Genomic DNA, 22,925 nt, shown 5'->3' with positions numbered 1-22,925 from the left:
CAGTCTATGTCAGAGGCTTCCCCAGAGGTTACGTCCCATCTTCGTCTGGAAGATGAAACACAGGATCTCAAGAAGAACTTAGGTCAAATCAGAAGTCAGGTATGTAATAAATGTAACCTGTCAACAGCTAACTTATAGCTGGTTAAATAATATAAAGTGTTTTAGGATACTAATGTCCATGGACCGCTTTCGTTGGTATTTTCATTATAATTAATTTATTACGATTTTAGTATCTTTACAATGCATTTATTTCATAAATTCTGCCTTCCCTTCTACTATTTGTGTTATACATTGTTTTCTTATAATACTCTTAGGAAAGTTGAGGCTTTTGTATCCTTCCTCACAGAAATTGAGAGACTTCTTTCGTTCTTTAAAAATTTTTTTCACAGTTTTTTTATTTATTTTGAGAGAGAAAGAGTGAGAGAGAGTGTGTGCGTGCATGTTAACAGGGGAGGGGCAGAGAGAGGAGAGAGAGAGAATGCCAAGCAGGCTCCATGCTGTCAGTGTAGAGCCAATGTGAAGCTCAGTCTCATGAACCGTGAGATCATGACCTAAGCTGAAAGCAAGAATTGGACACTTAACTGACGTAGCCACCCAGGTGCCCCAAGAGACTTTTGTCCCCTACTAAACAATGTTTTTTAATGATATCTCTATTACCATGATGAGGCGAGCTGGATCAAATCAGAAGATAATGTTTAATGGAATGTTTCAGATAATTGTCTTAGTTCTCATCTTCCCTTTTGAGAAGAATGTGTATTGATTTCAGGATGACTTGTACAGAAAGATCACTTAACAAACCACTTGAACTTAGGCATTTCCTTCATTTTCTTTGCCTTTTAGACATATTGTCAAAGCACAGAAATATTCAGATCATGTATAGTATGGACGCCCAAAAGCGAGAATTAAGAACATTCTCTGTGTCCTGCCATTGGGTTTTTTTAAAGCTTTTTTGAGGTACAATACACATACCATGAAAGTCACCCATTCGCCACGCACAGTTCACTGTCTCTGTGTACACTTGTGCAACCATCGCTGCCATCAAGTAGAATGTTTTCCTCACCCTGAAAGGAAACCCTTTGGCGTTGCCTCTTGTGAATATTTCATATAAATGGAGTCACACAACGTGTGGTCCCTTGGGACTAGCTAGCTTCACTTAATGTTTTCTGGGTTCATTTGTGTCGGTTACAGCTATATCAGTGCTTCATTTCTTTTTATTGTCAAACAGTACTCCATTGTGGGCTAAGGCCCTTGTTCATTCATCAGTTGATGGACCTTTGGGTTGTGTACACTTCTTGCCTATTAATACTGCTGCTTATGAACATTCACGTGGTTCTTGTGTGGACATCCGTTTTTGTCTCTGCCATCAGATTTTATCCTCTGAGTTAATTGGGTTGATGTCACCATCTCTCAGCCATTACTCATGCTGTCCTTACTGTCTTTTTAGTTTCTGTTCCTCTTGAGTAAACCTATGTTATTCAGACTTGGCTCACAGTCTCCTTTCCAATGAACTTTCTCTGACTGTTCTAACTCCCATTAGCTTTAACTCTCTTGACTCTTGTCATCTAGCCTGTGCAGAACAATTTAGTCCTTTATTTGACATTGTTTTTATTTTTTTCATGACAGGTAATTTCGTCTTCCTAAGTATAAATTTAAGGGATAATAATATTTGATACGTGTGGTACTTATCCTTGTATAAATTGAAAATATTTTAACTTAACAGTTTTTCCGATAAAATTAAGTACTTTATACCGTATCAATAAATTCTTCTTGGAAACATTGGTATAACAAAGCTTTTATTCTAAATGTATGCTAAGAAATGAAATACTAAATTGAAGGGTGCCTGGCTGGCTCCAGTCCGATCAGAGTCTGCGTTTGGCTCAGGTCATGATCTCCACGTTCTTGAGATTGAGCCCTGCATCGGGCTTTCTGCTGTCAACAGAGCCTCTTTGGATCTGTTGTGTCCCTCACGTTCTGCGCCACTCAGACTCGTGCTCTGTATCAAAAAATAAATGTTAATGGGGCGCCTGGGTGGCGCAGTCGGTTAAGCGTCCGACTTCAGCCAGGTCACGATCTCGCGGTCTGGGAGTTCGAGCCCCGCGTCGGGCTCTGGGCTGATGGCTCAGAGCCTGGAGCCTGTTTCCGATTCTGTGTCTCCCTCTCTCTCTGCCCCTCCCCCGTTCATGCTCTGTTTCTCTCTCTGTCCCAAAAATAAATAAAACGTTGAAAAAAAAATTAAAAAAAATAAATAAATAAATAAATAAATGTTAAAAAGATGTGTGTATATCTCTATCACACACACACACTTATATTAGTAAAACCATTAACGAAAGCACTTAATCAAATGGAGAAATGTTCAATCAAATGTTTAGTTTTTGTTTCCCTCTCACTATGTATGATAAAGCACGCTAAATTTGTCTTTCTTCATTACACAGCCAGGACTGGGATTTACACATTTATAGCACTTTACCAACTGCAAATATCTGGGGACAGCTTTTCTGATATGCTGTTACCACAAAGCCTTAATCTCTTCATCGGAGTACATGCTAAAGCAGCCTAACGTAAACAGTATGGACATGAAACGATTGAGGAACTTTAGCAAGACTCGATTATTTCCATGTCAGTGGCTTTCCCTTGCCTCTGATGGTCATGTAAAGGATCTACTACTCAGTCAAGGAGGTGCTATTTGTACCGTAGTTTGTGAGCATTGCCCACAATGTGGAACTGTCCACAGGTCATTTGTTTTGAGAGAGAGAGAGAGAGAGAGAGAGAGATTGTTGGGAAGGGCATGTAGGGAGAGAGAGAAAAAGAGAAGGGGGGGGGAGAGAATCCCAAGCAGGCTCCTCGCTGTCCATGCAGAGCTCGATGTGGGGCTCAATCACATGACCCTGAGATCATGTCCTGAGCTGAAATCAAGAGCCAGACGCTGACCCGACTGAGCCACTCAGGTACCCCAGTAGGTGCTGTTATTACCTTCATTTTACAGATGCAGAGACTGAGACACGGAAGTTTTAGGTAGTGTGCTCAAGGTCTTACAGCTCATAACCAGCAGAATTGGGAATTCAGACCCAGGCTTTCTGGCTCCTACTAGGATACTGCTTGTCAAACTCTTCCATGAAGTATCTCATAGTCACTGAAAACAGCATGTTCAGTTTTATAATCACGAGAATAGCAATGTCATTCACCTATGTGAATATTTAAAATCATAGTTGATATGGTGCCTGGAATATGAAAACAGAAATGTTTACCATAAGGTAAATTCCTATATTTCCTCCATTTGACCAGTAGATATATTTTTATGTTTATCTGATCATATGTAATTTAAAAACATTAACAACATTATGTTTTTGTAGGAGAGTAAGATTGGTAAACTATTCTGTAACAGTATTGAAATGTTTTCGGCTTTGTAGGCCATAGCCTCTGTTGTAGAAGCTGAGCTCTTTTGTTATGACCTCAAAGTAGCCGTCAGTCAGCATGTAGAGGAGGGTGTGGCTGGGTCCAATAAGATTTTAGTTACAGGGGCGCTTGGGCGGCTTAGTTGGTTGAGGGTCCTGTCTCTTAATTTCCACTCAGGTCATGATCCCAAACCCCACACCATTTACTTCATTATATTTTATTACCTCATTATAATGCATAGACTCATCCATAGTTTTCACCATGTAGGAAGGAAAAGATTAACTCTGGGCTATTCCTCTTTCCTGTGAAGGAATCTTGCTAACCCATATCTTGCAATTCACAATGAGATCCTCCTCTGACCTGGTTCTTGTGTGTAACACTGGTGTTAATCCTGTTCTTGGCACAGATCCTACATTCTTGGAAAACACAGTAGCCTGTTTCCCCTTCTTTCACTTAAATAGAAACATATGCATAGCTATAAGTTATAGCTCAGCATATAATTAATGGAATAAACATTACATCATTCAAATACTATAGCTGTACAAAGTGAAGTAGTATTAAGTTGATTTATCAGAGACAAATAGTAGATTGGTAATTTGAATGACAACAAACTTTTGAAGCCAACTTGTATGATATGGAGAAGCATTGTGGGACAACACAAAGATGAAGTGATCTTACCTCCCCACACAAATAAGGTTGGAGTAAGGTAAAGGAGAATGTGCAGTTAATTTAAGTAGTGCTAAAAGACAGTACATTTGTTTTGCTACTGAAAAGATGAAGAATGATTCCATGACATTCTCTTTATTTCCTCACTGAGGAAAGGAGAATGAAGATTGAGCCTTCAATGGATTAAAAAATACTCAAAGCTGCCTATTTCCTTTAATTGAAATCAGATCAAAGGCCCAATTTTGGTTATCAAATTGACTCTTTCTAGTTTTTCAACTATTGTCGTTCAAATCGTATGTCTCTGTGCTTCTACCTTAACTTGAGGGGAAGTTCTAAAGAGGCATTCCTTCCTACTTGTAAGAGTTGTTGGAATTGAAGGAAATCTTAGAAAAAGATCTTAGAGACAGGAAGATGGCAGAGGAGTAGGAGGACTCTAGGCTTGCCTCGTCCCACGAATACAACTAGATAACAATCAGCTCACCCTAAATACCCCAGAAATCGACCTGAAGACTGACAGAAAAACTCCACAACAAAAGGGAGAAAAGAGGCCACATCAAAGAAGGTCCTTGATGCAGAAGTGTCGCCTAGAAGAGAAACATATCCTGGCTGCTGCAGAGGGGAGGGAGTCGAGGTTGTGGGTAAGGATGAGAGAGAGGAACGCACAGGGGAATGCACAAAGAGAACATATCCCCATACCCACTGGCTTGGAAAACAAGAGGGGCTGCATTTCATGAGTTCTTGCAACCAGTAGTGCTTAAAGTCTGGAGTTTTAAAGGGCATCCGGTTTAGCTGGGTTAGAGCCCTGAGGTACTGCACTGCTCTTGGACAGAGGGCAGGAAAACAACACGGGAGCATACAGCATGGATACAGTGGTCTGAAGAGTGCCTGGGGCACACAGTGGGGAGATAATTTGCTCTTCTCAGAGCACGTCCCTCAGAGGCAAAGTTCAGAGAGACCTGTCTGTAGGAACAAAGCCGCTGGCTGGCACCATCTCCTTCTCCTGCCCCTCACCACAAACATAAAGCCACCTGCAGGAAGCAGTGCATTGCTAACACTGGCTACCTAACTTGCTTACACCAAAAACCACCCCCTTGCACTCTGGTGGAACTACCTTTCTCAATCACTCTTGCTTGAGTTCCAGCACAGCAGACCCCTCCCCCAGAAGACCAGGACAAATGCCTGCCCACACCACATCTCCCAACCAGAGAGTTTCCCTTGGCCTCAGTTCCACTAGAGGTGGTGACAGGTCTCATTTCATAAGCAGACCAGAGCACACCTAGTTAAACCTCGCTATGTTCAGGCCAGGGACCAAACACTCACCAGACCAGGCAAGGAGAGCCTGGGCAGACGACTGGCCTGAAGGATAGCATAGCCAGAACACAACAGCAGAACACATGCAGCACACACTGGTGACACTCCCTGAAGTGCTAGACCCTGGGCATTACATGACGTCTTTTTCCTAAGTCCATTACTTTCGGGAGCAGATGACATGACTGGCTTCTCTAACACACAGAAGCTGACAGATACTTAGACAAAATGAAAAGACAGAGGCATTTATCCCAAATGAAAGGACAGGATAAGGCCATGGCCAGAGACCTAAATGGCACAGATGTAAATAACACGCCTAATGGAGAATTTAAAACCATGATCATTAGGATATTCACTGGACTTGGGGAAAGAATGGAAGACATCCGAGAGACCCTTACCACAGACATAAAAGAGCTGAAGAATCAGAGATGAAGAGTGCAGTAAAAATGAACAGCAACCTGGAAGAAGCAGAGGAACAAATTAATGACCTAGAAGACAAAGTAATGGAAAGCAGTGAAGCTGAAGAAGACAAAGACGAATTATCCAATGCAAGAATAGACTTAAGGCATTGGGTGACTCCGTCAAATGTAAAAACATTCATATGATAGGAGTCCCAGAAGAAGAAGACAGAGAGAAGGGGACAGATAATTGATTTGAAGACACAATAACTGAAAATTTCCCTAATGTGGAGAAGAAAACAGACATCCAGATCCAGGAGGCACAGAGAACTTCCATCAAAATCAACACCCAAGATATGTTGTAATTAAATTTGCAAAATATACTGCTAACATCTTTTTTTTTTTTTAGTGTTTTGTTTATTTGTTTTTTTTTTTTTTCTGTGACAGAACGCAGACACAAGCAGGGGAGGGGCAGAGAGAGAGAGAGAGAGAGAGAATCCCAAGCACTCTCTGTGCTGTCAGTGCAGAGCCCACTGGAGGGCTTAAACACATGAACTGCGAGGTCACGACTTGAGCTAAGATCAAGTCATGCTTAACTGACTGAGCCACACAGGCGCCCCACTGCTACAAATCTTAAAAGCAGCAAAACAAGTCATTCACTTCCAAGGGAAAACCCACAAGGCTAGCAGGAGATTTTTCAACAGAAACTTTGCAAGGCAGAAGGAAATGGCATGATATATTCAAAGTGCTGAATGAGAAAAGTCTGCAGCCAAATATACTCTATCCAGTAAGGCTATCATTCATAATAGAAGGAGAGAGAAAGAATTTCTCAGACAAACAAAAATGGAAGGAGTTTGTGACCACTAAATCAGCCTGTAAGAAATATTATCGGGGACTCTGAGTGGAAAGGAGAGATCAAAAGTGACAGTATAAAGGCAGGAAATGTAAAAGCAGTAAAAATGTATATTTCTGTTAAAAAAAATCGTCAAGGAATGCCCCCAAAAAGGATATACAATATAATAGCTTATCAAAACATGGGGAGGAGAAAAAAAATGAGCTCTAACTTAAGTGACCATCAACTTAATATAGACTGCTACACGCAGAAGAGGTGATATACAAATTAATGCTTATCATATACCAAAACCCACTAATAAACATGCAAAGAATAAAGAGAAAGAAATCCGAATATATCCTTAAAGCAAATTAGAAAGACATCAACGAGAGGAAAACAATAAAGGATTTGAGAAAATCTCCAGAAACAACCACAAAACAAGTAGTAAAATGACAATAAATACATAACTGTCAATAATAGCTTTGGATATAAATGGAATAAACACTCCAAAAGACCTAGGGTGACAGGATGGATTAAAAAACAAGACCCATCTGTATGCTGCCTATAAAAACCTCATTTTAGACATAAAGACACCTGCAGATTGAAAGTGAGGGGATGCTTGCACTGTTGGTGGTAATGCAAACTGGTGCAGCCGCTCTGGAAAACAGTGCATAGGTTCCTCAAAACAATTGAAAATCGAACTACCCTACGACCCCTCAATAGCACTACTGGGAATTTATGCAAAGGATACAGGAGTGCTGATTCATAGGGGCACATGTACTCCAATGTCTATAGCAGTGCTTTCAACAATAGCCAAATTGTGGAAAGAGCCTAAATGCCCATCAACTGATGAATGGATAAAGTGATGTGGGAGGTGGGGGAAGATTGCGGCGTAGGAGGATGCTGGGCTCACCGCACGTCCTGCTGATCACTTAGATTCCACCTACACCTGCCTAAATAACCCAGAAAACCGCCAGAGGATTAGCAGAACGGAGTCGCCGGAGCCAAGCACAGACGAGAGGCCCACGGAAGAGGGTAGGAAGGGCGGCAAGGCGGCGCGAGCTCCACGGACTGGCGGGAGGGAGCCGGGGCGGAGGGGCGGCTCGCCAGCCAAGCAGAGCCCCCGAGTCTGGCGGGCAAAAGCGGAGGGGCCTGACGGACTGTGTTCCGACAGCAAGCGCGACTTAGCGTCTGGGAGGTCATAAGTTAACAGCTCTGCTCGGAAAGCGGGAAGGCTGGAGGACAAAGGGAGGGAGAGCTGCTGAGCCCCAGGACGACAGAGCTCAGTCTGGTGGGGAACAAAGGCGCTCGCCAGTGCCATCTCCCCCGCCCATCCCCCAGCCAAAATCCCAAAGAGAACCAGTTCCTGCCAGGGAACGTCCTCGCTCCGCGCAAACACCCAACTCTCTGCTTCTGCGGAGGAGCCAAACCTCCGGCAGCGGATCTGACTCCCTCCCGCTGCCACAGGGCCCCTCCCGAAGTGGATCACCTAAGGAGAAGCGAGCTAAGCCTGCCCCTCCTGCCCCTGTGCACCTTGCCTACCCACCCCAGCTAATACGCCAGATCCCCAGCATCACAAGCCTGGCAGTGTGCAAGTAGCCCAGACGGGCCACGCCACCCCACAGTGAATCCCGCCCCTAGGAGAGGGGAAGAGAAGGCACACACCAGTCTGACTGTGGCCCCAGCAGTGAGCCGGGGGCAGACATCAGGTCTGACTGCGACTCCGCCCACCAACTCCAGTTATACACCACAGCACAGGGGAAGTGCCCTGCAGGTCCCCACCACTCCAGGGACTATCCAAAATGACCAAGCGGAAGAATTCCCCTCAGAAGAATCTCCAGGAAATAACAACAGCTAATGAGCTGATCAAAAAGGATTTAAATAATATAACAGAAAGTGAGTTTAGAATAATAGTCATAAAATTAATCGCTGGGCTTGAAAACAGTATAGAGGACAGCAGAGAATCTCTTGCTACAGAGATCAAGGGACTAAGGAACAGTCACGAGGAGCTGAAAAACGCTTTAAATGAAATGCAAAACAAAATGGAAACCACCACGGCTCGGATTGAAGAGGCAGAGGAGAGAATAGGTGAACTAGAAGATAAAGTTATGGAAAAAGAGGAAGCTGAGAAAAAGAGAGATAAAAAAATCCAGGAGTATGAGGGGAAAATTAGAGAACTAAGTGATACGCTAAAAAGAAATAATAGACGCATAATTGGTATCCCAGAGGAGGAAGAGAGAGGGAAAGGTGCTGAAGGGGTACTTGAAGAAATAATAGCTGAGAACTTTCCTGAACTGGGGAAGGAAAAAGGCATTGAAATCCAAGAGGCACAGAGAACTCCCTTCAGACGTAACTTGAATCGATCTTCTGCACGACATATCATAGTCAAACTGGCAAAATACAAGGATAAAGAGAAAATTCTGAAAGCAGCAAGGGGTAAACGTGCCCTCACATATAAAGGGAGACCTATAAGACTCGTGACTGATCTCTCTTTTGAAACTTGGCAGGCCAGAAAGAATTGGCACGAGATTTTCAGTGTGCTAGACAGAAAAAATATGCAGCCGAGAATCCTTTATCCAGCAAGTCTGTCATTTAGAATAGAAGGAGAGATAAAGGTCTTCCCAAACAAACAAAAACTGAAGGAATTTGTCACCACTAAACCAGCCCTACAAGAGATCCTAAGGGGGACCCTGTGAGACAAAGTACCAGAGACAACACTACAAGCATAAAACATACAGACATCACAATGACTCTAAACCCGTATCTTTCTATAATAACACTGAATGTAAATGGATTAAATGCGCCAACCAAAAGACATAGGGTATCAGAATGGATAAAAAAACAAGACCCATCTATTTGCTATCTACAAGAGACTCATTTTAGACCTGAGGACACCTTTAGATTGAGAGTGAGGGGATGGAGAACTATTTATCATGCTACTGGAAGCCAAAAGAAAGCTGGAGTAGCCATACATATATCAGACAAACTAGACTTTAAATTAAAGGCAGTAACAAGAGATGAAGAAGGACATTATATAATAGTTACAGGGTCTATTCATCAGGAAGAGCTAACAATTATAAATGTCTATGCGCCGAATACCGGAGCCCCCAAATATATAAAACAACTACTCATAAACATAAGCAACCTTATTGATCAGAATGTGGTAATTGCAGGGGACTTTAACACCCCACTTACAGAAATGGATAGATCATCTAGACACACGGTCAATAAAGAAACAAGGGCCCTGAATGAGACATTGGATCAGATGGACTTGACAGATATATTTAGAACTCTGCATCCCAAAGCAACAGAATATACTTTCTTCTCGAGTGCACATGGAACATTCTCCAAGATAGATCATATACTGGGTCACAAAACAGCCCTTCATAAGTTTACCAGAATTGAAATTATACCATGCATACTTTCAGACCACAATGCTATGAAGCTTGAAATCAACCACAGAAAACAGTCTGGAAAACCTCCAAAAGCATGGAGGTTAAAGAACACCCTACTAACGAATGAGTGGGTCAACCAGGCAATTAGAGAAGAAATTAAAAAATATATGGAAACAAACGAAAGTGGAAATACAACAATCCAAACGCTTTGGGACGCAGCGAAGGCAGTCCTGAGAGGAAAATACATTGCAATCCAGGCCTATCTCAAGAAACAAGAAAAATCCCAAATACAAAATCTAACAGCACACCTAAAGGAAATAGAAGCAGAACAGCAAAGACACCCCAAACCCAGCAGAAGAAGAGAAATAATAAAGATCAGAGCAGAAATAAACAATATAGAGTCTAAAAAAACTGTAGAGCAGATCAACGAAACCAAGAGTTGGTTTTTTGAAAAAATAAACAAAATTGACAAACCTCTAGCCAGGCTTCTCAAAAAGAAAAGGGAGATGACCCAAATAGATAAAATCATGAATGAAAATGGAATTATTACAACCAATCCCTCAGAGATACAAACAATTATCAGGGAATACTATGAAAAATTATATGCCAACAAATTGGACAACCTGGAAGAAATGGACAAATTCCTGAACACCCACACTCTTCCAAAACTCAATCAGAAAGAAATAGAAAGCTTGAACAGACCCATAACCAGCGAAGAAATTGAATCGGTTATCAAAAATCTCCCAACAAATAAGAGTCCAGGACCAGATGGCTTCCCAGGGGAGTTCTACCAGACGTTTAAAGCAGAGATAATACCTATCCTTCTCAAGCTATTCCAAGAAATAGAAAGGGAAGGAAAACTTCCTGACTCATTCTATGAAGCCAGTATTACTTTGATTCCTAAACCAGACAGAGACCCAGTAAAAAAAGAGAACTACCGGCCAATATCCCTGATGAATATGGATGCCAAAATTCTCAATAAGATACTAGCAAATCGAATTCAACGGCATATAAAAAGAATTATTCACCATGATCAAGTGGGATTCATTCCTGGGATGCAGGGCTGGTTCAACATTCGCAAATCAATCAACGTGATACATCACATTAACAAAAAAAAAGAGAAGAACCATATGATCCTGTCAATCGATGCAGAAAAGGCCTTTGACAAAATCCAGCACCCTTTAATAAAAACCCTTGAGAAAGTCGGGATAGAAGGAACGTACTTAAAGATCATAAAAGCCATTTATGAAAAGCCCACAGCTAACATCATCCTCAATGGGGAAAAACTGAGAGCTTTTTCCCTGAGATCAGGAACACGACAGGGATGCCCACTCTCACCGCTGTTGTTTAACATAGTGTTGGAAGTTCTAGCATCAACAATCAGACAACAAAAGGAAATCAAAGGCATCAAAATTGGCAAAGATGAAATCAAGCTTTCACTTTTTGCAGATGACATGATATTATACATGGAAAATCCGATAGACTCCACCAAAAGTCTGCTAGAATTGATACATGAATTCAGCAAAGTTGCAGGATTCAAAATCAATGTACAGAAACAACCAACAAAACTAAAAGGCAACCAATGGAATGGGAAAAGATATTTGCAAATGACATATCGGATAAAGGGCTAGTATCCAGAATCTATAAAGAGCTCACCAAACTGAACACCCGAAAAACAAATAACCCAGTGAAGAAATGGGCAGAAAACATGAATAGACACTTCTCTAAAGAAGACATCCGGATGGCCAACAGGCACATGAAAAGATGTTCAGTGTCGCTCCTTATCAGGGAAATACAAATCAAAACCACACTCAGGTATCACCTCACACTAGTCAGAGTGGCCAAAATGAACAAATCAGGAGACTATAGATGCTGGAGAGGATGTGGAGAAACGGGAACCCTCTTGCACTGTTGGTGGGAATGCAAATTGGTGCAGCCGCTCTGGAAAGCAGTGTGGAGGTTCCTCAGAAAATTAAAAATAGACCGACCCTATGACCCAGCAATAGCACTGCTAGTAATTTATCCAAGGGATACAGGAGTACTGATGCATAGGGACACTTGACCCCAATGTTCATAGCAGCACTGTCGACAATATCCACATTATGGAAAGAGCCTAAAAGTCCATCAACTGATGAATGGATAAAGAAATTGTGGTTTATATACACAATGGAATACAACGTGGCAATGAGAAAAAATGAAATATGGCCTTTTGTAGCAACGTGGATGGAACTGGAGAGTGTGATGCTAAGTGAAATAAGCCATACAGAGAAAGACAGATACCATATGGTTTCACTCTTATGTGGATCCTGAGAAACGTAACAGGAACCCATGGGGGAGGGGGAGGAAAAAAGAAAAAAAAAGAGGTTAGAGTGAGAGAGAGCCAAAGCATAAGAGACTGTTAAAAACTGAGAACAAACTGAGGGTTGATGAGGGTGGGAGGGAGGAGAGGGTGGGTGATGGGTATTGAGGAGGGCACCTTTTGGGATGAGCACTGGGTGTTGTATGGAAACCAATTGGACAATAAATTTCATATAATAAAAAAAAAATTCTACAGTAAAAAAAAAAGATAAAGTGATGTGGTTTATATATACACTGGAATACTACCTGGCAAGGAAAAAGAGTGAAATCGTGCTATCTCTTGCAATGTGGATGGAACTGGAAGGTATTATGCTACATGAAATAAGTCACAGAAAGACATATATCATATGTTTTTGCTCCTATGTGGAACTTGAGAAACTTAACAGAAGACCGTGGGGGAAGGGAAGGGGAAAAATAGTTACAAACAGAGAAGGAGAGGGGCAAACCATAGGAGACTCTTGAATGCAGAGAACAAATAGAGGGTTGATGGTGGGGGCGGTGGGTGAGAAGGGAAAGTGGGTGGTGGGCATTGAAGAGGGCACTTGTTGGGATGAGCCCTGGGTGTTGTCTATAAGTGGTGAACCACGGGAATCTACCCCAAAAACCAAGAGCACACTGTACACACTGTATGTTAGCCAAGTTGACAATAAATTCTATTAAAAAAAATGAAAGCGAGGGGATGGAGAAAAATTTATCACGTTAAAAGAAAAAATAGCGATACTTTTGTTAGACAAGAGTCCTTAAAACAAAGACTGTGGGGCACCTGGGTGCCTCAGTCATTTGAGCGACCGACTAGGTCTTGGCTCAGGTCATGATCTTATGGCTGGTGGCTTTGAGCCCCATGTTGGGCTCCAGGCTGACAGCATGGAGGCTGCTTGAAATTTTCTCTCCCCCTTTCTATGTCCCTTCCCAACTCTGTCTCTCTTAAAATAAATAGACAACCAAAAACAAAGACTGTAGCAAGAGCCAAAGAATGCTACTATATCATAATAAAGGGTGCAATCCAATAGGAAGATCTAACAATTGTAAATATTTATGCACCCACCATGAGAACACTCAAGTACATAAAACAATAACCAACATAAAGGAACTAATTGATAATAAGACAGTAATAGGATACTTTAACACCCCATTTACATCAATAGATCTTAACAAAAAAATCACCAAAAAATACATCTTAACAGAAAATCACCAAAGAAACAGTGGCTTTGAGCCATACAGAGAAAGACACATACGATATGTGTTCCCTCTTATGTGGATCCTGAGAAACTTAACAGGAACCCATGGGGGAGGGGAAGGAAAAAAAAAAGAGGTTAGAGTGGGAGAGAGCCAAAGCATAAGACACTCTTAAAAACTGAGAACAACCTGAGGGCTGATGGGGGGTGGGAGGGAGTGGAGGGTGGGTAATGGGTATTGAGGAGGGCACCTGTTGGGATAAGCACTGGGTGTTGTATGAAAACCAATTTGACAATAAATTGCATATATTAAAAAAAAAATGGCTTTGAATGACAAAGCGGACCAAATTGGACTTAAGAAATTTTTTCAGAGCATTCCATCCTAAAACAGAATACACGTTGTTTTCAAGAGTACATAGAATATTCTCAAGAATGGATCACAAACAAAAAACAGGCCTTAATTATTAAAAACAATACCTGCAGGTTAAAGAACGTGCTACTACACTGGAATGGGTTAAGCAGGAAATACAAGAAGAAATTAAAAAAAAAAAATACGTGTATACGAATGGAAATGAAAAAACAATGGTCTGAAACCTTTGAGATGCTGCAAAAGTGGTCCTAAGAGGGGAAGTACATAGCAATATAAGCCTACTTCAAGAAACAAGAAAAATTTCAAACAACATAACCTTACACCTAAAGGAGCTAGAAAAAGAACAAGAAACGAAGCCTGAAGCCAGCAGAAGAAAGCAAGTAATAATGATCAGAGCAGGGGGCCCTTGGGTGGCTTAACTGGTTTAAGTGTCTGGCTCTCGATTTTGGCTCAGGTCATGATCTCACAGTTGTGAGATCGAGCCCCATGTTAGGCTCTCTGCTGGCAGCATGGAACCTGTCTGGGATTCTCTCTCTCTCTCTCTCTCTCTCTCTCTCTCTTTCTGCCCATCCCCCACTCATGTGTGGTCGCTCTCAAAATAAAATTAAAAAAAGATTAAAGCAGAAATGAATGATAGACAAACAAAAAACAGATAAAACTAGAACAGATCAACGAAACTTAGAGCTGGTTCTTTGTAAAAATTAATTAAACTGATAAGGCGTTAGCCAGAGTAATCAACAAGAAAATAGAAAAGACCAAAATAAATAAAACCACAAATGTGAGAGTAGAAATAAGAACCAACACCACAGCAATACAAACATTTATGAGAGAATATTGTGAAAAAATGTATGCCATCAAGTTGGACAACTTAGAAGAAATGAATAAATTCCTAGAAATATATAACTTACCAAACTAAAACAAGAAGAAATAGAAAATTTCAAAAAAGTCAATAACCAGCAAGGAAACTGAATCAGGAATCAAAAAACTCTCAACAAACACAAATCTAGGACCAGATGACTTCAGACGTAAATTTTAACATGTAAAGAACAGCTAATACAAAAAAAAAAAAAAACAAACAAACAAACAAAAAAAAAAAAAACAAAAAGAAAGAAAAGAAAAGCAAAAAGAAAGTTTAACCTGTCCTTTTCAAATTGTTCCAGAAAAACATAAAAGGGAAACTTCCAAATTCATTATATGCCAGCTTTACCCTGCTACCAAAACCAGATAAAGACACCACAAAGAGAATTACAGGCCAGCATCTCTGATGAACATGCAAAAATCTTCAACAAAATAAGCAAACTGAGTCCAACAATACATTAAAAAATCATTCACTGGGGGCAGGGGCAGCTGGGTGGCTTAGGTAAGCATCCAACTTCAGCTCAGGTTACGATCTCATGGTCCGTCGGTTTGAGCCCAGTGTCAGGCTCTGTTGACAGCTTGGACCCTGGAGCCTATTTCAGATTTTGTGTTTCCCTCCCTCTCTGTCCCTCCCCTGCTTGTGCTCTTTCTCAAAAATAAATAAACATTAAAAAAAAATCATTCACTATAACCAAATGGGATTTATCCCTGGTTTGCAGGGGTGGTTCAATATTTGCAAATCAATGAATGTGATACCTCATACTAATTTTCAAAAAAGCATAAAATCATATCATTGCAATAGATGCAGAAAAAGAATTTGACAAACTATAACATCCATTCATGATACAAACCTCAACAAAGTAGGCTTAGAGGAACCATACCTCAACATAATAAAGGCCACATATGGAAAATGAGCAGCTAATATGATCCTAACTGGGGAAAAACTGAGAGAAAAACTTCTTAGATCTTGCTACTAGTTATCTGCTTCTTCTCATTAGCACTATTGGTTGTTAATAAATCTTAACATTTATTACATCCTACTTTAATGGAGACCAATTTCTCCTATACAAGTTTATGTGTCTTACCTCTTTTTTTTTTCATCCACATTTCAATTTATCATTTTGTTTTTTTTCTTAACAAACTCCCCAAAGGTTAGATTTCTTTTGTTCACAAATCTGTTAGGAAAAGTGTTGTCAGGACAGCTAGTCTCTGCTCCGCTCAGCTTCAGGTGGGGCAACTGAAAGGTTTGGGGCTGGATCAATTTGAAGATTTGTTCACTAACGTCTGGTGGTTGATGCTGACTGTTGCCTGGGACTTCAGTTCAGGAGGCAGCAGAAACACTTAAACTGACACACCTAGACCCTCTTTGTGGCCTAGGCTTCCTCACTAGATGGGGAGCTAGATTCCAAGTAAGCAGCCTGAGATACAGAGCAAGGCAGAAGCTGTATCGCCCTTTGTCACCTAGGCTTGGAATACACACAGGATCATAGTCACATATTCTGTTCATTAGGAGCAAGTCACTGAGGTTGTTCCATGGCCTTTTTTTTAATGGAATTAATATTTAAAACCTATGGACACCTTTAAAAAGCAGTATAATTTATCCACTGGCCACAAATGTTTGTGTTCCTCCCACCTGAAAAATACATTCACTCCCCTCCCCCTCCAATACCTCCTGCGAGTCTCAGTTATCATGGCATCAGGTTCAGGGCTTGAGTCCAAGATCTTACCATCTTAATCAGGTGCAGTGGGGATAAGCTGCCTGGGTTATGGTATCTAAAGTATAGCCCCTCGAGTGCAAGGCTTCTCAATATCAGGACTTGAGAACGAAAGAGACAGTTATTTACCACTCACAAATGCATCATTCTAGTCAATTGCTCAAGACTCTCCCATTCAGAAAAAGATGGGAAGCACCCTAGTCCATAAGAGTTTTGAAATATAGCCTGATGCATGCTGTCAGTTCTTAAGTTAGGACTTAGTCCTAACCACGGGAATACTTTCTCCATGTCTCTTCCCTTTCTTTACTCTTTGAGCTCTTGGTTCCTTCCTTTTCATAAGGAATAACCTGTATTTGCAGCTGTTTTTTCATCCTGCTTCCACCCTGTGGGACTTCTAAGACCCAAAGGCCTCTTTTCATTTTGTACTATTTGGTCTCTTTTAGTCCAAGGTAGCAAATAGTATGTTTGCTACTATAAATCTCTTACCTTTTTTAGTTTTCTGTAAATATTACTGGATTTCATGCCGTGTTTTAGCAAAGCGACCCTCCCAAGTCCTTTTGAGATAAACTTTTCGCTTCAGGTTTCCTGTGAAGCTCTTATAGGACAATGCCTTTAAAATTCGTCTACTCTTGGGGCTCCTGGCTGGCTCAGTTGGTAGAGCATGTGACACTTGATCTCTGGGTGCTGAGTTTAAGCCCCATGTCGGGTGTGGAACCTACTTTAAAAAAAATCTTATACTCTTTTAAGATCCTTAAGGAAATTGGAGGCATACCTTAAATCTTTCTGTTTTCCTGGCAGCACCCTGGATTTTCTCTTAACCCAAAAGCCATTTCTTTATTTTAGCATTATTTGACAGTTCAACATGTAGAGAGGCTGTAAATGAGAAACAGATACTTGAACCCAGTAAGTCCTGGTTCCTTTCAGTTGCATAGTCTTTAGTTTCTCTTTCCTATCCATTTCACTTTCAGGTATTTTGTAGCATGACTTCCCTTTCCTCCACTGTCATTTTCTTCACTTGCTTAGAAACCCTTGCTGTCAGCCTCTTCACAGGCCATCAGGTTTCCACTAAGAGTCTTGTGGAGGCCATTTTTGGGTCTCATCCTTACGCTTTTCTACATCTTTCCAGGTTCCACCTACCTCCTGGTTCAAAGGAAGTTTAGTTTTAGGTTTTTTTGAATAGCAGAACACCATTTTTAGTATCAGTATCTGTGGTAGTAATTTACTGCTGCATAATAAGCCACCTCAAAACCTAGTAGTTCAAAACAGCATTTATCTTGTTCACCAATCTTTAGTTTAGGCAAAGCAGAGTAGGGCAACTCATTTCTTCTTCATTTGGCATCAGCTGGCACAACTGGAAGCTGGAGACTAAAATCATCTAAAGGCTTGTTCACGCACGTGTTTGGCTGTTGAGGCTGGCCTTTGGCTAGGACGTTGGCTAGTCTCAGCTGGAGTATCTACATGAAGACTCACTAGGTAGCCTGGGATTCCTCACAACGTGGTGGCCGGGTTCTAAGGGTGAGCTTCCCCAGAGAAAGAAAGTCACATGGAAGCTGTATCACATTTTCTAAGCTGGCCTTAAAAATCACAGCAGTTCTGCATATTCTGTTCACTAGAAACCAGTTACTGAAGCCAGCATATATTTAAGGGGAGGGATTTTCACAGAAGTATCAACGAATTTATAAAACCACCACATCCACTCACCTTGTCTTACCAATCATATAGAATGGATGGAAGTCCTTCCCAACTCAGCATCTCTGAAACTCCAGCCAGTTTTGTTGTTGTTGTTGTTGTTGTTGTTGTTTAGTATTCTTATTTTCTAGAAAGTAACAAAGGATTACAAGATAACAGTATTGAATTAAATTTTTTTTTTTTTTTTTTTTTGCTCAAAAAAATATGTGGATCATCCAATTAAAGTTTTATACCGGGAGATGTGATTTCTTAACACATCCCAGAGAATCATTTCTCCTGGTAATGCAGTTCAAATTAGCATAAAACATTTGCAGTTCAGGAACAGGCCGTGGCATTAGAATCATTACTTCTAGATTCATGAATTAGAGTCTTATTTTCAGAGTCTTATCTTGGGACGTATTTTGTGACTTGGGCATACATAAGTCAATATGATATTGCTAAAACTTCTTTAAAAATTATGGAGTGTTAAGATGGGGGAAGGGCTAAGAGACTTTCTCCTAAGAGGGGACTTATTTTATGAAAGAAAGATATGAAAAAATCATAGAAAAATAAAAGTATAGAATCAAGTGCAAATGTTGTGTAGTAAAGAGAATGATAGCAAAGATCTATTTCAGTAACACCTGATGGCTTTAACTTGGCTCTTGATTTTCTGAGTTGTTTAAGGTTCCACATTCTAAGACAGGTAACATTTTATTGCAAATGAGTTTATTTAAAAATTTGAGTGCCTGGCTGGCTCAGTTACTCTTGATCTTGAGATTGTGAGTTCAAGCCTCACACTGGGCGTAGAGATTACTTAAAATCTGAAAAAAAAAATTTTTCATAGTAGTTTTGAGTTAGACTCTTTTCACTCCACTTCCAAACTATAGTGTTTTATTCATGCAGGCTGATGTCCTTACAACAGAACTGGAAACTACATCTTCAAAATGTCTACACCTGGATGCAAAAAATCAAGTTCTTCAACAAGAGTTGTTATCAATGAAAGCTTTCGAAGAAGAATGTGAAAAACTGGAGAGCAATAACAAGAAGTTACAGCAAGAAGTAGTAAAATTGAAACAATTTATGGAAATGAATATGGTAGAACGCAGTCACGTGGAACAGTATAAACGGGAGATTGAAGAAAGAGCACGACTGGACATAGTAGAAAAATTACACGAAGTCAACCTGTTTTAACAGGTTAATTGATTGATCTGTAATGTGCTTTAATTCATTTCACTGCAAATTACATTTTGGATAGATGTATTGTAGGGGTTTCCTCTACTTGCTTTATGGTAATTTGTAGATTTCTGGAGGCATTTGTTCCTCCCTTTAAAGATTTCAGTTTTCATCATTATTCCTACTAAATCGAGAGGATAAGAAAAAATGATGATTTAAACAACTAGTCTCACTATTAAGAGGAAAAGAAAAATTATGATTTAAAAATTGCACTTAACTTGGATTATTCTTAAGTTTATTGTTGACTTTTAAATTTTTGTCACTGATTCTATTATTTGAATTATCAGATCGCATGAATACTAATACAAGAATGATTGAACTTTAATTTTATAAATCATATTTAATTCAGTTGACATTGATGATAAATATTTTACACTTGAGCTTTTTTTCATTTAAAATTGCTCTCTGAATCATTGACTCACAACTAAAGGAAACAGGTATAATTAATTATTCAGATTATAGCTATTTTAAAACTATCCTGTTAATTTGCTTTAGGCACAAGCAGCAGCTCGAGAAAACTTGGACCAGTTAAGAGAAAATGCTCATGCTTCAACGAGAAGTCTAATGGAACTTAGAATTAAAGATCTGGAATCTCAGGTCTCTACAATGAAGACTTCTCAAGAAGATTCTACTAAAACAGAGTTGGAAACCTACAGGCAACTCTACCTAGAAGAAGTAAAAGTTAGAAAGTCCTTGAGAAATAAGCTGAACAGGTAAGAAAACAGAATCATAGACAAGAAATTTAGCTTATTAATTTGCCTCTAAAGCATAATTTCTGTGGAGCCAAGATCATGAGATGAGTAGGAAGTGAAAGCCAACTAGATCGTGTCATTTTGGAAAATGATGTTTCTAAGTGAACTTACCTTTGAAATGTTAGTCCAGGACAGTTTGCATCCCTCCTCTTTTTTTCGGTTTTACAGGACCTCTTCCCCACCCCACCCCCCCCCGCACCCCCCACCCTGTATATTTTCCATTGATCGGATCTGCTAGTCTTTAAGTGCATTGTTTGAAGCTTTCTCATTTAGAAGCATATTATTATAAAATTGCTTGTCAGAATTACCCTAAATAGAAATGTCGATGAGTTTCTTTTTGGAAGATTACATCTTTAACCTAAAAGGTCAAGTACTACTACTACTCATCCTGGCAGCTTGGTACATTTATTCTCTTGATTGTGATCTTTGGTATGATTACTAGAGTGGACCTTGAGAAAAACCATCCTTTATGCTTTTTCTACTTTACGTAAAGGCATCCAGGTGAAATACAGAAAGACTCACACAGGGCTGAAGAGTAGTATAATTCCCAAAGTGGCTAAAAAGAGCACCATGGTGGGAGGGAGGCATGTGGAAGACTGAAGACAGAAAGGGCAGATTCTGCCTCCAGTGCCTTGGTAACTGTTATAAGCTAATTGCCTCTGTAGCTGTTTTAGTTCTTTCTGATCACACGTCTGTCATCTACTATCTCCCCTAGAGATTGTTGGTCTCAATGATTCCTCGGTGTCAAATGCTCAGTTTCTTTGAGATAATAAGTGAAATGTACAAGAGTGGTGAAAGCAAACGCTTGAAAATGTCTTTGAGGGATGGTTTAGTTTTACATCTGTAAACAGGTTTACTAAATATAAGTATGTATATATAATGGCATCCTGAAGGATCCTGTCAGTACAGCCATTCCAGAAGACAGCAAGTATTATTTGTTAAGCCATGTACATCACTGATAGCCACTTGTCTCCCTTCCCTAATTTGAATTGTTAGTTAGGAATCCCCCTGGAAACATAAGTATTTCTTTAGAACAATTTTAAAAGTATAATTTTAGATAGTAGTTGTGCTCCATCACATGTTCAGTGTGAAAACACTGTTCAATGGCAAATGCTATTTATTATTATGGAAACTTAAAAAAATGTAAGTCATTTAGGAATGATTTAGGGAAAAAGAAAATGTATTTGTGTTTTTTAATCTTCACAGGACTAATGAGAGACTCAGAGAGCAATACAAAACTTCTTGTGGAGAGACAGCAGCACCAAACTTTACTCAGGACTCTTACTATGAGCCCAGGCCTGGAACCACCTTATTGTGGACATTTTGAAAATAATTTAGTGCTCAATGGAAACCTTACTCCAAGAGGAAGCTTAGTGATTCCTACCTTAAACCCACGGCCGTCATATGACTACAGGGAGACTTCCTTGTGGAAGGTTAGTTATATTATCTGTTTTAGTTTGGGTTTCAGATATCTGATATAATTGTTGCTTTTAATTTGGTGAAATTCTGAGTTGTTTAAGTAACCAATACATACGAAGTAAAAGTCATAATTATATGTGCTAAGAAAGAACTGAGGTAAATTTTATATATATATTTTAGTCCCTTGATCTCTCATTTCCAAGAGATACTAATTTTTATTTTAGCGAGAGAATGAGTGAGTGCATGCAGGGAGGGGCAAAAGGAGAGGGAGAAAGAGAATCCCAAGCAGGTTCCATGCTCAGCACAGAGCCAAATGTGGGGCTCAGTCTCAAAACCATGAGATCATGACCTGAGTCAAAATCAAGATTTGGACACTAAAAACAACTGAGCCACCCAGGTGCGCCACAAGAGACACCTAGTATTAACTGTATTCAGTAAATATAACTAAACTGACCCATGTTAAATTTCTTGAAAAGCTTTCATTTAAATTTGATTTTAGAAAGTAAATGTTATTGCCTGCTAACCACAGGTACACTTAGATGCTTGGACTTATTTTCAGTTGGCAGTGGTTCATAAACATTTGAAAGTTTTGCTATAATCCAGTTTTTGCACCCCTGTATGTCAGTGAATGATCGTCCTCCAAACACTTAACGACATATGAATGTTTACTATTTAAAAGAATCCATGGGGGTGCCTGGTGGCTCAGTCAGTTCAGAGTCTAACCCTTGATCTCAGCTCAGGTTTTGATCTCAGGGTCATGAGTTCAAGTCCTGCATTGGGCTCTACACTAAGCATGGAGGCTACTTTAAAAAAAAAAAAAAGAATCCATGGTAAGTCCTTTTTATGAATTAAATCAACTTGTAACACTAAAAAGGTTAATTTCTCTTTTAAGTTAAAATTTTTGCTATTTTCTTACACGAGAATACATCTTTAATTGCTTTCTTAATTATGGCACTCTTTTTTCTTTTTCCTTTTTTTTTTGACTTACAGCACCTTTGTTTCAATTTTTATAAACTATCTTGCTGAGCGATTGTAGAGCATTTTATAAATAGCTAAATCAAGCAAATATTTGAATTTTTAAAATTTTTTTTTTCAACGTTTATTCATTTTTGGGACAGAGAGAGACAGAGCATGAACGGGGGAGGGGCAGAGAGAGAGGGAGACACAGAATCGGAAACAGGCTCCAGGCTCTGAGCCCTCAGCCCAGAGCCTGACGCGGGGCTCGAACTCACGGACTGCGAGATCGTGACCTGGCTGAAGTCGGACGCTTAACCGACTGTGCCACCCAGGCGCCCCAAATATTTGAATTTTTAAAATGAAGCTTTTATTTCTTCAGATGAGTTTTTTGCCCCTTTCTCCTTTCTTTTTCTGGAACCCCTTGAATG

At 40.0% G+C, this 22,925-nt stretch overlaps 1 protein-coding gene and 1 long non-coding RNA gene across 5 annotated transcripts in view; both read left to right on the top strand.

The window, feature by feature from the left end:
- LOC123585331 (ankyrin repeat domain-containing protein 26-like) overlaps positions 1 to 22,925 on the top strand; it is a 184,263-nt gene that overhangs the window by 123,379 nt on the left and 37,959 nt on the right. The window lies entirely within an intron of this gene.
- LOC123585338 lies at positions 87 to 21,690 on the top strand. Its single transcript, XR_006706097.1, has 4 exons — positions 87 to 99; positions 19,040 to 19,330; positions 19,865 to 20,082; positions 21,328 to 21,690. It is a non-coding gene; the product is annotated as an uncharacterized LOC123585338 (long non-coding RNA).

Source organism: Leopardus geoffroyi, chromosome C3 (genome assembly GCF_018350155.1).
Source record: "Leopardus geoffroyi isolate Oge1 chromosome C3, O.geoffroyi_Oge1_pat1.0, whole genome shotgun sequence".
NCBI lineage: Eukaryota > Metazoa > Chordata > Mammalia > Carnivora > Felidae > Leopardus > Leopardus geoffroyi.
Note: the sequence above shows the minus strand (reverse complement) of the source record. Positions and strands in the feature narration are given on the sequence as shown.